Here is an 18,127-nt window from a genome sequence, read left to right as displayed (position 1 = left end):
TCGAGTAGTTGGACTAGACAGAGTACTGAGTACTTTGGAACAACGTGTGCCAAGAAAAATCGCCAGTGTTACGTATGTCTCATGTATGTGATTTTACCATACAAATTTGTATAGGTAGGTTCTCAAGTTTGTTTCTATAGAATTGATTTTCCTGTATCTCAGTAACGTAGGAAGGAGGGGGATTAATTAATTTTCATCATTTGTAAATTATTAAAAAGCTCATCATGAAAATTATTATACGGGTTTTTCGAGTATGAGACGTAACTTTGCGACATAACTCTGTCATATCTCAGTGGAGTAGTTAAGAGAAAGGGGGGGGGGGGTATATAACAGCCAAAAAATGAACCTTCAATCGATATGATACCCAGAGATCGAAAATCAAATCCAGACGCCATTTTAAAATCGCAGATTGTGGTATCCGGTTTCCGAAAATGACCGAATATTACCAAATATGGTCGTTTTTGGAATCAAAATGATACCCAGAGCTCGGAAATCGACTCCAGTTGCCAAATCTAAGATTGTGATATCCGGTTTCTGGCAAACAGCCAAAAATAAATAGTGAAAGTTATTGACATAAACATATTGATACAAGATAGTCCATCGTAATCTTATCGACTATCATTCAATTTAATTATTGAAAATGAGAAGTTTGCTTCGAGCTTACCTTTTGCGATCGTTCTCGAATGTCATAAGGCAAGCCATGTAACAAAGAGTCTTATGTCGTTCTACATTAAATTTGCGGTCGTGGCTTCGCTCGAAAAGATCCTGGACCTGATCGGGAATCGACCCCGATATCACAACCGTGTGAGAAAGCTAACAGATCAACATTGCTAACCACGGAGCCACGGGGACCACATAAATTTTCTCACATAAATAGGTGGCAATTTGCATTAAATTGAAAAATATCGTGAAAAAGTTTAAAAGTTTAGATTTAAACTCGAATATCTCAACATGTTTTAGTGATATTGGTACAAATCTGTATATATTTAAAAAAAAAAACTCATTCCCTCATGTTTATTCCTTTTCCAATACTGTTAAAATATTTAAAATCGGTCAAGAAAAATGTATGCACTAAGGTCCAAAAACCGTATTTTGACCATAACTTTAAATTTTAGAGGTGTTTGGAAAATGTCTGGTATGAGCGAATGTTACAATCAACAAGACCTACACCCTACACTAGGTCACTTGAGAAGTTCTTGCATTTTTTCTCCATTTGTAGCACCGTGAAATAATTGTGCGATAGAAGCCAAAAATTCTGGTTTTCATTAAAAATATATAAGTCAGCTAAATATTTACCAATTTTCACTAAATCACCTTTGTCTCATTCGTCTTTGATTATTATTTCAAAATTTTAGTGTTTTGTAGTATCTTTCTCACACAAACAGGTGTCAAATTTCAAGTTTGGTTGAAAAATTGCGTGAAAAAGTCTAAAAAATAAGATTTAAACTCAAATAACTCAACATGTTTCAGTGATATTAGTATAAACCTGTATATATTTTGAAAGCTCTGTTTATCTTCTTACCAAAACTGCTAAAATATTGAAAATCGGTCTATAAATGACTGAGTTAAAAAAAGTTGTATGCACCGAGATCCAAAACACCGTATTTTGACCATAACTTCAGATTTTGGGGGTGTTTCGAAAATTTCTACTATGAGTGAATGTTACATTCAACAAGACCTACAACCTACACTAGGTTACTTCAGAAGTTTTAGCATTTTTTAATTTTTCATTTGTAGCACAGTGTAATAATAAGCTTCCGCTCTTTGCTTTTTCCACGTAGAAACTTATTCGTATTAGTTGCTGACATCAATCTCGGTAACTCGAGTGCCATTTATCATAGTCACCAGGTTAGAAGTCCGAAGCGTTAGGTTTGGTAAATACAACTGAAGTTACAGTTTTGTAAATAATCTAAACAAATGAAGAACGGATTTTTTTCGGGAAATAGTGCGATAGAATACCATTCTCATCGCCTTATATCAAATAGCGGTGCGGTAGTAATACAATCTTTTTTATCCAAAACCAGTTTTGTGATTTCACATATCTCATGAGATATCTTATGACAGCCCGAAAAACTACGTACATTTCATGTTTTGAATAAACGTTAATACGTTACCATGGTTTTGTTTACATATGGCCAATATCAGGATTATGAATCATGGAATCGCATTGATATGTGGCCAAGAATGGATCAGTGAACGTTTTTGGAAGCTGTTAGTATTTTTGATATTGCAGAGAAAAGTCATACCAAAATGTTTTATTTATCCATATGCTATAGTAAGTTGTGCCTGATGCTGGTAACAAAATTTGTTATAGAAATGGACAAATTTAAACAAAGTTGTGCTCTATTTAAAATAGCTTACGAATCACCTAAATGTTAGACTGTATAGTAAACTGGGTAAAGTATAATTAGTTCCTTTATTAAGAGTAAAATACGCATATTTTTTGCTACAGTTTGTGATAATTTTGCTGGATACTATCAACATTTGCTAAAGGAGACTCCGAAATAGGAGTAACTTACTTTCCACAATTATCAATTTTATTCAATCATGGCCAAAACTGGTGGTCAATCAAACACTTCTATAGAATTAAGAGGGAGCGCTTTTTCTAAAGAAGTAACTTTAAAGAAACTTGGCACACGTATTTGGTTTTGCAAACTGAGTGCTCTTTAGACGACAGGCCATTCGGCAGTTTTCGATTCCATCGTCCTAGAAAATCACCAGGTTTCTAACGTCGTGGTTTTTTGCTACGATTTTTTTAAAATTATTTTTATGAAAACTGAATATTTTTCAGTGCTAGTGATGACTATTTTCCTAATGATGTTATATTTATAGTTCCTAGAGGAAAAGTTTCTAAAAAACTGGATGAGAAGAATGATAATTCAAGTTCATGGAGATAAAGAAGATCAATTTAAAAAACTACTAGTTTCGTCTTCATGCCAAGAAAAAAAAACACCACACAAAACCCAACCCTCAAATCAAAAGCCTTGACTTGACTGGGATCGACCGACATCGTTTAGCACGAAACAACAAATTCCCTATTGAAAAGCGTTGATGGAGGCGCACGACAATGCGTGAAAAACACCACCAAAAGCAAATACACATCACTCAAAAAGCAGACGCATATTAGTGGCGCCTACCGAGAAAAATTTCTCTCATTGTAACTGTCGACTGCTTCTCTGATTTGGCAACAAAAGGTCGTGTGCAGTTCAGGTCTCAAACTGTGTTTTTTTTTCTCGTGTGCTATGCTGCGTTCACGGAACAACAACCTACCGGCCTGATTGCGCTTGTGTTGGTTAGGCTGTTGTGCCCGAACTCTCTCGGTTGTGTATATGCATAGTGGCAATTTTTTCCGGAGCCTCTTGTACACATTTTTCATTCAATCGACAGCTCCGCACGTTGTTTTGTTGTTGTTGGGCGGGAAGGGTCCGGCCACATGGTCTTGAACTTTACACACCCGAGCGAGAGTGTATAATTTCTGTTTTGGAGAAAACAGCTCCCGACAGCATCGGTAGATCTCTCTCCGTGGCAAGAGAGTTCAGACAAAAATGGTTTGTGCGTGTTGCTAGTCTCGACGTTGGAACGAATCGAAGGCTAAATCTCCGCTACTGGCAAGGATTCTGCTGCTCCTGGCAGTACTCTAGCTCTGGTAGTATACCGTGAGCGATTGCCGTAACTAGATGTTTAACTAAGAACAGCGTCGCGCTGTCAGAAGCTTGTGCTCGCATCTCGGATCAAGGGGACGATGTCCTGCAGACATGGTAGCATAGGGAAGTGTGTGCAAAACTCATTTGACGTTATAATTTTAGTTTGTCCGTCAACATAAAATGTGCAGTGATTAGCGAACGAAAGTGAGTGAGAGTGTCGGTCAAGAGAGTGAGACGAAGAGTGTCGTTAAACTTACGGGTCGAGTGTTGCAGGATTTGTGCACCACCCACAGCCGTAACAATGACGCAAAGGGTGGGGGTGTTGTCCCCGAGGTGCTTTTAAAGGAAGCGACGCCAATCAGTATAAATACTTGGATGGTTAGAAAGTTGGGACACAGGGAAATAAAGTCTTAAAAATAACAGTTTTGTCTCGAGCCGCTTTTGCCGTATTATGTTATATAATTAGAACCTTAAAGGCTCTAGCCTAATTGGAAGAGAAATATTCAGTGGTAACGTATCGTTCCGCGAAGTTGTCAGATTTTCGGTGATGCTGATTTATGGCTGAATCGTGAGCGATGATGGAAGAAAAAGTATTTGTCGGACTAAGGGAGGGTCAATATCGATTCGACCCGAACAGGCCAAGACGTGGGTTGGTAGCAACATTTTCTAATCTGTTCCTTACATGGAAAAATAAGTTGCGGCTTACAACAGCAACGTTGTGGACAAACTAGCAGTTTCACTCTACTTTGTATCCTCGTTGTTACTAGCTGATAGTGTGGATGAAGAAGATCAAATAACGAAACCAGCAGTACCCCAATCGGATGTTTGTGTTTGTGTGGCGGAGAGGTTCCTCTCGTAAAGCGGATAGTGAATGTGCTCATGTGATCAGAAAATTGCAATTTGTATCAACAGTAGAGGCTGACCCAGCGTTGGCTATTAAAATGAGTTCAATCACAATTTAACAGCAAGCCGGCGCAAAATGATATGATTTGTTATAATACGGCTTTGAACGTCTGTCACCAGTTTCCAGGATATCCACGCCCATAATTAAATGTGCAATGCGATGGAGACGCATTATGATAGGTACCGCAGTCGGGGTACACTCGGAAAGGTTAATTTCGTCGCAAAAGGGGTTGAAGTGGATTTTCATGAAAATTGGAATCATATTGCTGGGAAATTCGATTTCAACGGAAGGAGCATTGCAGGTTAGTTAATATTTGTAGGATCAAATCGGGTCAATGATGTGGCACAATTCAACAACATAAATTGAACTTATTATGGCTAACGAAAAGTCTCTGTATAGGTGGTAGAATACAGTCCTGATTGGATGCTGTGCTTTGATTTTTATGAAGATTGTTCTTTATTTGAGTTATACGCTAGCTAGACCAACAGTCGGAATTCAATCTCTGCTTCTCTTTGCCAACAAAGTGGCAAAGAAAAGGAAAAAAAAAAACAAAATGTAAAGACATTCGACGAAACTTGAGAGCAGGATTTGTGGTGAACTTTGCTGGTTTTACTTTGTTTCGGAACAAACTTTGCTGCAACTTTTTTCGTCGGATTATGATCTCACATATCTTTCCGATAGTGATGTTTTTTTACTTGTTAAGCTTCCGAGGCGTAATCATTGCGTGGTGGTAGATGATGGGTTATTTTTTTGTGTCTTCATGGTCGGAAATTTATAAAATGGATTGCATATAATTATTTACCAGAAATGCCATAGGGTGAAATATGTGAAATTTTTGTGGCATAAAAATTAAAATAGTACCTTAACCGAGTTCAGAGTGTTTGCAGAAAAATGACATTTTTGTGTCAGATTTATAATTTTATATCATTTCATTTTGATTGAAATCTTGCCTTCAAGCTAATGGTTGCTAAATTGTATATATTTTGTTCTCGTTTGATTCCATTTTCTTTTAAATTCGTTTTAAGTCGGTTTAGTGTTGCCTAAATAATTTTCAATTTGGTATCAATTTCATTTTTTCTATTCATTATCGTAACAGCACAACAGTCTATATAAATTTGCTTTATCGATATGGTTTTAATTTTTAAATGTCTTATCATTAGTTTTGTCTAAATTATACCAAATATTTATTTGATAAAGTATAAATTAGTAATCCGTGTTATCTCCAATTAATCCTTGGACGTACATACCGTGACAAAGAAGAAAAAAAAATTGCGTAATTACTAAAAATGTGCAAGAGCTTCACTTTGCGAAATTTCAGAATAACTTATCGGTATCTCTCGGCCATAGATATAAAACCCTGGTCACAAATGAAAATTTCTCTCTTAAAAAGATTCTTTATCAGCAGTCCACATAAGCACTGACGATTGTTATAAGTAATAACCGAAATATGTATCTGCGGACGATTTCAGCGGTATGCGATTTTTTGTAGTACTAGTAGAATTAAATGGAAACATTGCATATTCTGAATATCTAATTCTGTTCTACTAAGACGCTTAATGTAACATTTATTATATTTCAGCCAAACTAGATTCCCCTTTTTTGGCTTCCTCTGATCTGAACCTCAAATGATATGATTCAGAAAGATCAGAAATCAAATATACATATATGGGTATCACCAAAGTAACACTGCGACTGTACATGGACCTTGCGTCCTTCTAGCATCATCAAGCCGAAGTTGTTCCAACCTATTAGAATGCGAAAGAAACTTCTTTGAATATGCGAACCGAATAACAACATGACTGACGTCCCGGTTAGAATAAACTCATTTATACTTTAGTCACACCCATAGGTTTCGCATAGATTCCCTAGGATTCCTCACATTGGAATCGTAAAGCGTCCGCAATGAGGAATCCTGACGAAAGAATTCGCAAGAATGCCCTGTGTATGGGGCTGGGATTCTTGAGTGAAAATCGTGTTATGAGAATTCTTCGGATACGAAACCTTTCACTTTAACCGTTTTATGCTCGAAATTCTTATATCTGTTGTGATTTTCATTTGATTTCGATGGCACCAAAAGATCCAGTAACCTATCTACCTTGAAATTAGCGTCAGCGCTGCCCAAGAATTCTCTCATACCCGGAATATCGGATTTCCGGTTCAAGATACATAGGTTCAAGATACATAAAATTACTTTAACAGGTCGTTTGTATGGTTTTGGGTATTTTGGTCCTTCCGGAATAGATTACACTGGCTCTTCTAGTGACCATAAAAAAAAATAAAACAAGGTCAAATACCCTCCAATATTGATATATTTGGAACCAGGATGATGCCCCTAGACCGGAAAACGACCTCAGACGCCATTTTGAATTCTGAAATGGTGACTTTCGGATTCTGGGAAATATAAATATCTGGCCGAATACCTCCCAATATGAGTATTTCCGGAATCTAAATGATGCACAGCAGACTGGGACACGGTTATATGGGAAAAAAGCGATGGTGTTATTTTTTCGCTCCCATGCACTTTTCGTGTTCCTTATGGGTCCTATAACAACTGTGTAACTTTTCAGACCGATCGGTGAAACGCCCGATTTTTAAAGCTTCCATACGATTTTATATTGGAAAAACCACTTTTTCAAAACTTTTTATACACAGATGTCCAGTTGGCTCATAAAAATATAAAAATACATGATATTTATAGGAAATTTTACTGGAAAAACTCTTCTGAAGACCGCAAGGCGCTACCTTGCTTGTAAAAAAGGATGTTCACCCTAGACTGATTGAATATCTGACGAACGGCTCACCATTGAATTTAACTAGCAATACTGCTGCAGCATGCTGCTGTTACAAATTCAACCAAAAAAAAAAAAAAAAAAAAAATTCAACCATGTGATGAGAAATGACATCGCTTAAATTCATCTTGGAGGCTTCCCCGAAGATACTATGAGCAAAAATCACACTTTGAAAATTAATTCCACGCGAAATTATTTCTCATACTTAAGCAAGTTTGCAATAGCAGCAGTGTTGCTGGAAAATTTCAATGGTGAGCCGTTCGCCAGACATTCAATCATTTTGTGGTGAATAGCTGTTTCTACAAGGACCGTAGCGCCTTACGGTCTTTAGAAGAGTTTTTCCTAGGAAAATTTACTACAAATATCATGTATCCATATATTTTTAGGAGGCAACTGGACATTTATAAAGAATAAGTTTTGAAAAAGTGGATTTTCCCATATATAATCGTATGGAAACTTTAAAAATCGGGCGCAAATCGGGCGTTTCGATCGATCTGAAAAGTTACACAGTTGTTATGGGACCCATAAGGAACACGAAAAGTGCATGGGAGCTAACATTTATTTTTTGTCCCACCCTAATGCACAGAGACCGAAAATAGACTCCAGACGACATTTTAGAATTCAAAATGGTGTCTGGGTCATTTTCCAGTCTCTGTGTATCATCCTGATTCCGGAAACACCCATATCTGATGATATTCGGCCATTTTAGGCCTTTTTCTAGAAACCGGATGTTACTATATTGAAATTGAATTGAAATGGCATCTGGAATTGAGTTCCGCTCTCTGAGCTTCATTACGCATCCGGAAATACTCATTTTGGGAGGTATTTGGCCAGATTTGTTTTTTTTTCAGACACCGGAAGTCACCATTAAGGAAATCAAAATGGCGTCTGAGGTCGTTTTCCGGCCTCGGCGCATCATTCCGGTCCTGAAAATACTCATCTTTGATGGTATTCAACCTTGTTTTATTTAATGGTTTCTAACGGCAATAGAAGCCCCTCTGGAATCTATTCCGGAAGGACCATTTTGAAGCCATATCACTCAAACACTCAAAAGCTAGCAAATGGCCTGTGGAAGTAATTTTAAGAACTTTGAACCATTAATTGTAAGATTCTGTTCAAATATGCATAAAATTCCCCTGTTTCGGAATATATCCCTTACAAACCGGATATCCGGCTATGAGAGAATTTTTTCGGGGCACTGCTAACGCTCATTAGAAAGTAAATAAGTTATTGAATCTTTTGGTGCTACAAGTATCAAATCAAGTATCAAGTATCGAATGAAAATTGCAAAAGTTACAAGTACTTTAATTTGGGGTACCCAAGAACCCCGTCGAGCACATAACGGTTGAAGCGAAAGGTTTCGTATCCTAAGAATTCTCCTAACACGATTCTCCTTCAAGAATCCTAGCCACATAAACAGGGCATTCCTGAGGAGTCCTTTTTCAGAATTCCTCATCAAGGATGCTTCACGATTTCTATTTGAGGAATCCTAGGGAATCCGACGGATTCTCATTACACGATTCCCATTCAAGAATCCTAACCTCATAGACAGGGCAGTCTTGAGGATTTCTTTACAAGAATCCTTATCAAGGACGATTCACGATTCCAATGTGAAGAATCCTAGGGAATCTGAAGGATTCTCATTACACGATTCTCATTCAGGAATCCTAGCCCTATAGACTGGGCATTCTCGAGGATTCTTTTTTCAGGATTCCTTATCGAGGACGCTTCACGATTCCAATGTGAGGAATCCTACGGAATCTATGCTAATCTTATGTGTTCGTCCGGGTTATTACTTGTAAAAATAGATTTACAAGAATGCTTAAATCCAAAAAGGTATATTCACTCTTTGGGTTCTAAAATATTGATGTTGTATTTAAAGTATAAAATATGAAATTTGACGTAATGTTAGTGCTTCAGAAATAGCGAAATATAAGAAATGACTCTTAATTTCGAACAATTTAATCACGAGCGATACCGGGAACATTCAAATGGTACGATACCACATTTAAATCATGTTGAGGCCATATATATTGATCAAAGCAGCTATAGTGTTGAATAGTCTTTGAATTTCTTTTCTTTACAAAACTTATGAACATTATATCAAATTTTTATGAAGTTTGTTTTTTGTAAGTTTGAGAGATGACTCGTTTGTATGACACTAGTTGTGTTCAAATAATTCGTGTAATACTTGAGATTATAGACTTTCGTTGTTTTACAAATTAAAACATAACGGTTGCTTAAGTTTGATTACAATCAAATGAAAAGGGAACGTATGGGGGAGCCAAACTTTGAAACCACGTGTTCAATCATAATTCATCAGTTAACGCTTAACTATCCCGTTCATTCGATATCAATATTGTTCAAATCTGTTGATTTGATGAAGTTTAAGTGATTAAGTAATGAAGTTTAGTAATTTTCACATTTCGATACATTACAGACGAAGTTACATTCCGATTACAGCAAAATTCAATAGGGTGTTATGAGGCAGCTAGACCTTTCATTTGATACTAATTCTGTGAAAATCGGGTCAACCACCTCTGAGAAAAGTGAATGAGCCCAAGTAGTCATCAGAATATGTTTCTTTTCATAGCTGGATTTCACATTTTTAAACATAACAGGAAAAGTAATAACCCGTTCGCAAAAAAAATCATTAGGGTCTTATGGGGCAACAAGACTTTCCATATGACACTGATTTTATGAAAATCGGTCCAGCCATCTCTGAGAAACATGAGTGAGATTAAACAGTCTCCAGCCGCGATTCTTTCTGTAACTTCTGAACCATGTGTTCAATCTTCATAAAATTCAAAAGTTGAGAGTTTTTTGGTAGCCCGTTCATTTGAAACCAATTTTGTTCAAATCGGTTGTGTAGTTTCTGAGATATTGATGTTTCGTGATTTTTACATTTTGATACATAACCTCTAAACTAGAAATCAGATTACAATAAAATTCAATAGGGTCTTATAGGGCAACTAGACCCTTCATTTGCAATTGATTTCATTGAAATCTATTCAGCCATGTCAGAGAAAACCGAGTGAGATTGGGAGAGCGTTACACACACACATGCAGAAAATGCTCAGCTCGTCGAACTGAGTCAAGTGGTATACGACATTCGGCCCTTTTGAGCACTTTTATACCTTTAGTTTTTGCAGTGATTGCTATACCTTTCTAGGAGAAAGGCAAAAAGTGAAATGATAGAAATGACTTTTGATTTCAACTTCAATCCCGAGCAAGGCCGAAAACATTGAAAAGTACAATATCAAAGTACAATATCACAATCACTAATTTTGTGAAATTCGGTTCAGCCATCACTGAGAAAAATGAGTGAGTTTAAACAACCTCCATACCATATATTCAATCATAACGAAATTCAAAAATTAAGGGTTCTGGGGACAGCCCAATCATTTGAAACCAGTTTTATTGAAATCGGTTGTGTGGTTTCTGAGAAATTGATGTTTCGTGATTTTTACATTTTGATACATAACCTCTAAACTTAAAATCCGATTACAATGAAATTCAATAGCAACCTATAGCGCAACTAGAACCTTCCATTTGCAATTAATTTTATGAAAATCGGTCCAGCCATCTCTGAGAAAAGTGAGTGAGAAAAAAAAGTTGCACATACACACACACACACATACACACATACACACATACATACATACATACAGAAAATGCTCAGTTCGTCGAAAGAAGTCGAGTGGTATATGACATTCGGCCATTGGGACCACTTTTATACCTTCGGTTTTTCCAGTGATTGCTATACCTTTCTAGGAGAAAGGCAAAACATTGATATCTGGAGCTATCTCAGAATATTCTTTTTTAAAAAAAAAATTACTGTTTCCAAAGACTGAAAAAAATTTCGAGCTGAACGAGTCCTCCCGTCCCCAGTAGTACTTTTTAAGAAAAAACTGGCAAATTTTAAGTTGAATTAAAACATTGTGTGGAGAAGTATAAAAAATTACATTTAAGCTTGAATAACCCCGCATATTCCGGGGAAGTTAATACAAACCTGTATATATTTCGGAAGCTCTATTTTTCCCCTTTCCAAAACGGCTAAAACATTCAAAATTGGTTGAGAAATAACTGAGTAAAAATAAATTGTATGCGCTGAGGAATAAGGTATTTTGACCATAACTCAAAATTTGGGAGTGTTTGGAAATTTTTTTGTATGAGCGAAAGTTGCACTCGACTAGACATCTGTGCTGACATAATACTTTTAAGAGATTAAAAAAAAGTTGTTCGAAAGCCTGCGATGGAGGATTTCCCTAAGGGTTCTTAAAGTTTTAGCAAATTTAGTAACATTCCATTTTGATGTAGGACTACGTCTATCTGTAAGTAAGAGGCGCAAATTGGAAATTTAGCAATGCATGTGAAAATGATTATAGAAAGTATAAAAGCTAGCATGTAGAAATTTAGTCTTCATTGTCTATCTGATCACTGTAACAAGAGAAATTATCTGGATCAACCAGCAGCAATTATAGCTGCGGCACATCGCAACGCAGCAGGCGGTGATTTCAAATATAACATGTTTGTAAATTTTTTGCTGCAATACCCGCTCATTTGCTTGTAACCTTCCATAGTAAACGGACCAGCAGAGGAAACCAACGGACCTCACTGGGGCCTGGAGCTAACAATCTACAGTGCACAGAACTCCCGTCTGTGTGAGAAGCACCGTCAAACTGTCATAGATAAATGGCAATCCTAAATGACGGCAAATTAAACAAACCAGTCGTTGACACTATTGTGAAACACCAATAGCACTTTTCAGAGTCCCAAAACCATATACAGTCAGGTTTCTTTTACGCCGGTTGCTTTCTTCCATAACTCACAAACGGTACAAGATATCGACTTCACTCCAATCACGTTTTCCGTTTTAGGACAAAAGAAATCATATATCAGTTTGCAATAAAATTCACAATTTTCGTTGTAAATAACTACTGAAAATTTGCATTTTGACCTTTAGACTGACCACTATCATATTTAGTCTAAGTTAAAACGTTTTGGGACAGTTTCCTATGTTATTTTTAGAACTCAATTTAGTTATTTTTACGCGGTACCATGCAAATTTGGAACTCCTTCCCCGCCAAAAACTTGACTGTAATTAAAGAAAGGTAATGTATCATGTTTGGAACAGCCCAAAAATGTACCATGATCGGAACAATTTTTATATGCGAAATTTCTCCACTATTTTAAAAATAATAGTCAAACATTCAGCATAAACATCAAGCAACTTCTTCTGATGCCGTTCAGAAAGTTTCATTACGATTGTTTGATCCATTTTGGAACACAATTTTCTTTTACAAGATTTTGCTATTATGCCTTGTTTGCAAGTAGCGATAAAGAAATCAAATATTCAAGGATTTCAGTATATATTTCTCCTTTCACTTCTATAACATTTTAATTTCATGTAGAAACATTTCTTGTGCAAAATATTTGTTTCAAAGTTAGAATAATTGTTGAAATACGCTGTTTTGTCTCGTGATTGGAACAACATTCAATCATAATCGGAACAGTTTACTTCTGAGACTTCACCGCTTCACTCTGCCTGTGCTTGAAATAATAATGGATGACACGTAAGCAGGCTTGTTTTTTCTTCTCGGTGAAACACTAGGGTAACGGGGGTGTTCTGGCCCACAGGGGAACATTTTACGCATTTTATCTGATAAATTCAATGAATATTAGAAGATTATGGATGCATCATTGGTTCATTTCAGAATTAGTTTGCACATATTCGCTTGAGTCAACCCAAAGTCAAGAGGAAGTGGTAATATTTTAGTCATCTTCCGAGAGCTATTGAAACAAATAGGTATGCTTTTAAAACAATTCATTGTTATAGTAACATCAATAAAATACCATAGAAACAGTTTTTATACTCTAAAAAGTTGGAAAAAATTAAAATAGTAGTTTAGGGCAAAGCGAACATATTTTGGCGATGCCAAGTTTTGAAAGCTCTGTGTTTACCATTCGGCCGTTGCATGCTGATCAAAGAAGCTGCTTGTAGCAACTTACAAGTTAATATTTCTTAATTTATTACATTTAACTATATGAAATTGGCTGAGAACGCCTGTAAAACCGCTATAAGCCTGATTTTTAAATTTCCAAATGCCTAAAATTGCGAAACAATCACGGCAGAAAGCTGTTCTCCTTAAACTTTTTCTGCCCTAAATTTGATAATCTAAAATATAATTAATCTGAAATATTTTCAAACACGGCTCTAAATATAAAGGTGAGCCAAAATATAGACTTGGTGGCCCAAAATATGTTTTCAGTACTTCGTAGAAATTCTGATATTTCTAGGATATTTTCCAATAAAATACATAAATATTTCCATACACGGCTCTAAATATAGAGGTGGGCCAAAGTATAGACTTTGTGGTCCAATATATGTTTCCAGTACTTCGTAAAAATTATGCTATTTCTAGGACATTTTCCAATAAAAGGCACTCTTTAACGATGAGCGTCAAAGTAGATACTTAGCTCTCAACAATGGTATGATGGAGCAGGTATTTATGTTAAAAAAATCGTGTTTTTTATTAAATTGTACAATAACTTCCTGAAGATTGCCAAAATACCCCTGTTACCCTACCGTGTAGGAGATTATCTTTCACTGCGCAAACAACTATTCTCACACTACTGAGCAAAGCGACGCACTTGCTTGAAAAGAGCAGCGAACCATGCTGTGGAATCTGAAATATTTCTCCAGAGAGACAAAAAACTGGTGTGATCTTTCTCACACGAAAGGACAATAAGCTCAATAACTACACCCAACGCAAACGGGGAACATTTTATTACTTTAGGGCAATTTTTTATTACTATTGTGCATGGGCGCAACTAAGGAAAATTTCTAGGGGGGGCTAGTTTTCATACATTTCATTTAAAAAAAATAGGAAAAAGAGTTACAATGCGCCTATTTAAAAACGCATAAAATAGTGTCGTAACAAAAGACAAAATCACTTCAATCGGGAATAAATCTCCTAAGATGTATTGAATATCTTGACCACCTCTTTCAGCTGACACTGATTCGATATTGAGGAGAACTAGGTTTGGTAAACGACTGGGCAGTGCGTACCAACAGTACACCTGTGCTAGTCGGCATAAAATAGATCCCAGTGTGGTTCAAGGCATAATGCCATATTCCTAACTCCACGTGAAACCGACTGGAATACGAGCAACCAAGAGAAGATTGGGGAACCGGTGGGAACTTGGCCGTATGCTGACAGGGAAGCGGTAGTTGTTTTCCTTGGAGAGCAGCTTGTCTGAGCGTCTGTTTTCCAGGATAGGGGCGGCTCGAACAGCAACTGATCCGAAGTGAACGGTGAACTATGAAATGCGGTGTCTCGCCTCTACACCCAAGACGGCGGCCTCGTCGCGAGACTAGGTATCGCAGCCCTAGTAAAGCAGCATGTTTAAATAAACATACTACGAACAATCAAGAATTGAAAACGAACCGGAATTACCCGCAATGATCTAGTGACGAAATGAGGACGACGATTAGAAGCTCGGTACATGTAACAGCAGATCGCTTAACGCCCCGGTACCAAAGGGGCAAAGTATTGGTGAGACCTAGGTTTGAGAATCGATCCTGGGCACAGTACTAGTTCTCAGCCAATAAATGATGACATCTCAATTTGTGATGATTTTGATGCTCTACTAAGCAGTATGGAATGTATTTTTATTGACTACAATTATTCTCTGGGCAATTCTAAGGGGGGCTTAAAACTTTCTAGAGGGGGCTGTAGCCCCCCCTAGCCCCCCCGTAGTTGCGCCCATGCTATTGTGTCTTATGACTGCGCATTATACACAAAGAGTAACAAACAAAAAGTAATAAAAATTATGACAGCCACACGCTTGTATGTGTTTCTGGAGGAGAACATACAGCCAAGCACCGCAATGCATGTGTTAGCAAGACTTCACTCGTTGCATTTGTATTGATGCAACGATCAGGTTCATTTTTGTCTCCTTCATCCACACATAATCAGAATCTCAACCGTCAACCTCAAATGTCTAATTAGAAACACTTTCGTTTCGTCCCCCAGTGTTTACTTGAAATGGAAATATGTAATACTGTCTGACCACAGTTGCCGAAAATGCGAATATTGTCTAGATAGGCACGAGTGTTGTATTTTCAAACAGGTGCAAATAAGTTTCCATGAACCAATAAGTATGTGTTTTAGATATCTTGCAGGAAAGCGAATGTTCTTGTTTTTCTCTAACGCAGTTAACAGATCGTGATGTCATTTCGAGACGCATTTCAAGTCTTTGAAATCATCAACGTTTGCATACTCTATGACGGGGAAAATGCTGCTTGGCAGCTCTTGTCATATTTTTTCTCTACTCCGTATGCGAACTAATACACGCACACCGGATGAATTGGAGATTGAAGAAACTTGTAACATGTGCAACATATGCGACGGTGTGTGATTTTTTTTGCTTGAGATGGAAAAGGAGCAGTTTTCGACAGAAAAAATCTTGCATGTGGTTGAAACGACCATTATTAGATAGTCGTACTCCCGTAACACGTGCTAAATATATGGCAGTATGCGTTGTTACTTGACTGGGGAAGAATTTTATTGCCTTTTAAGTAATAGGTTTGTTACCCAAAAGGCAATTTTACGCTATTGATTCTAAAGTAATAAGGAAAAGTTTTGCGTATACACAACGGAAATCACTGCAGTACTTTTACTGTGAGTTTCTCAAAACGAATTTCTCTATTCCTCCAGCTTACCTCGTTTTGACCTGGAGCCAACCTAACTGCTGTCAAAACCATTATTTATTCGCTTGATTTTGACCCAGTATAGACCCGGCGTGCTTTCAACCCACAGTCAGTTTCAACCCACCGCGGCTCGTGCTTAGTTCGTAAACAATTATCTGGCATCTCTTTCTTACTTGCGTCGTAAATCGCGATGTCATTTCTTCATTCCTCGGTAGATTTGTCTTAACGTAGTGGAATAAAGAAATTCGCTATTAAGTAAATATCAAATGAGAGACAAATCTAGGTAAGAAAGCGTATTGCATTTTTGATTTGCATATCAAAAAAAAAAAAAAAAAAACAGCCGCCCGTCACACATATTTGCTCTTCGAATTCTATCGAATTGATCTCAGCAGTGTACTCCGCGGCGTTCGTTTGTGTATTCTCCCTACAGTGATTCATTACTCTACTTTCGCTCAGCTGCGGTCTAAGCAGTAAGTGTGTTAGTTTCTCTGCGAACAATAGAAACACAGGACAAAACTGAAAGAAAAGTGTAATGCAAAAAATTTGCCATATGCAGCTTTCATGCTGGACAAGAAGTGAACGGAGAATATTCACTCTGCTCTTCTCACATATTAAGGAGAATACCAAGCATGCACGTACGTACAATTCATGCAAAAGTTTTTGTTAGAAAAACTTTCATTCTTTGAGAGGGCCCATTTTGGAATGTTAAGCATAGCTTTAGACAATAAAATTATCTTCTTGAAAAATACTTGAATTTAAATGAATTTGAAACAAAATGGCTATTCCAATTATGATGCATATTTTGTTCCGATCATGATTCACCTTGTTCCGATCATCATACAAATTCTTCAGCTCTTCCTCTAGTAGTCCAACCCAATTTAATTTATCGCTCAATGTCAATTAAACTTCAAATACGAAATGATTGAGCAATAACCTGATCGTAGTCGAAATGACTGTGTGAGGTAAGAGTTCTATAACTATATGCTTTCAGGAGAACGGCTTACATAACGGTAGAATAATTAGATTTTGTGAAGCATTAGATTGCTCTAAGTAGTTATCTTTATATTATTAAAATATCCTCTGCCAGATTTCGTAACAATGAAATCATATCTGCAATGAATTCAATAAAGCTACTCGCTTCTTCTGCGCAGCAATCTTCTCAGTAACTGGACCTGGGAGCTTTTTTTTGCTAAAGCTATAATGAATAAGAACTGTAGCTGGATTTTGCTCATTAGTCAGCGGTAACATAATTCAACCATTTCGATTACATATTCGACTCCCTGGAGAGTTTCATTCGGTTCGCAGTAGTTGCTTGCTACACGAATCCTTATCCGCAGTGTGGCCACCAAGAGTGCGCCAGAGGGCGTACACTGTTGAGACGGAGATACATAATTGATTCTTCCGGAGTCTCATTTGAAATTCATCTACTTGTGGTTATCTTCTGGAGGATTTATGCAGCCTTGTATGATTAGAATGCCAATTCAATAGAAGATTCTCCCTCACCAGCTATGAGTATGTTGTGCGAAAGCTGAAAGATTCATGTAATTTCATCTTTGCTGATTACTGCATCACGATTAATACTCTGTGGATTAAGGAAATTACACGAACTCTAGTTTCCCTCTAGTTTTCATATTCATATAAAAAAATGAAAGAAAACAGTTGCAACCCTTGGAACTGTTGCATCGCTTAGGATGTCATTCATTCCACTATTTTTCAGTTCCTCTTCCTCCTGCAGGCAACTTGTAGCTGTGCAACACCTGAATGCTGCTGATTAAACATTACAGTCACGTACGTACCGTTTCTTTTCTCAGAGAAAATGCAATTTCCTTCACTGCACGACTGAAATGGTATTTCCGCTGAAAGCGTCAGTTAGCGCTACTATGTACGAAACATTTTTTTTCTCTATCATTCTGAGAGGAGTGATTTTGTTACTGAATCAAGAAATTAAGCACACCAACATGACCCGATTAATTTCGTTTACCTGGCATAGCTTTTGTATCGGGGTAAATAATTCCTTATGGAATTTCGACGTGCTACTATTTTCTAATAGTATTTTTTCACTGGTAACGAAAAC

General features: G+C 37.0%; 1 protein-coding gene across 3 annotated transcripts in view; it reads left to right on the top strand.

Annotated features, from left to right (window-relative positions):
• The first annotated feature begins 3,646 nt into the window (after window positions 1–3,646).
• LOC129724532 (uncharacterized) overlaps window positions 3,647–18,127 on the top strand; it is a 545,414-nt gene continuing 530,933 nt past the window's right edge. For all 3 annotated transcript variants that reach the window (XM_055679507.1, XM_055679508.1, XM_055679506.1), the window contains exon 1: window positions 3,647–4,849. The gene's annotated coding sequence lies outside the window, so the exon portion shown is untranslated. The remainder of the gene's footprint in view (window positions 4,850–18,127) is intronic.

The sequence above is a fragment of the Wyeomyia smithii genome, chromosome 2 (genome assembly GCF_029784165.1).
Source record: "Wyeomyia smithii strain HCP4-BCI-WySm-NY-G18 chromosome 2, ASM2978416v1, whole genome shotgun sequence".
Taxonomy (NCBI): Eukaryota; Metazoa; Arthropoda; class Insecta; order Diptera; family Culicidae; genus Wyeomyia; species Wyeomyia smithii.
This window is presented reverse-complemented; position numbering and strand designations above follow the sequence as displayed.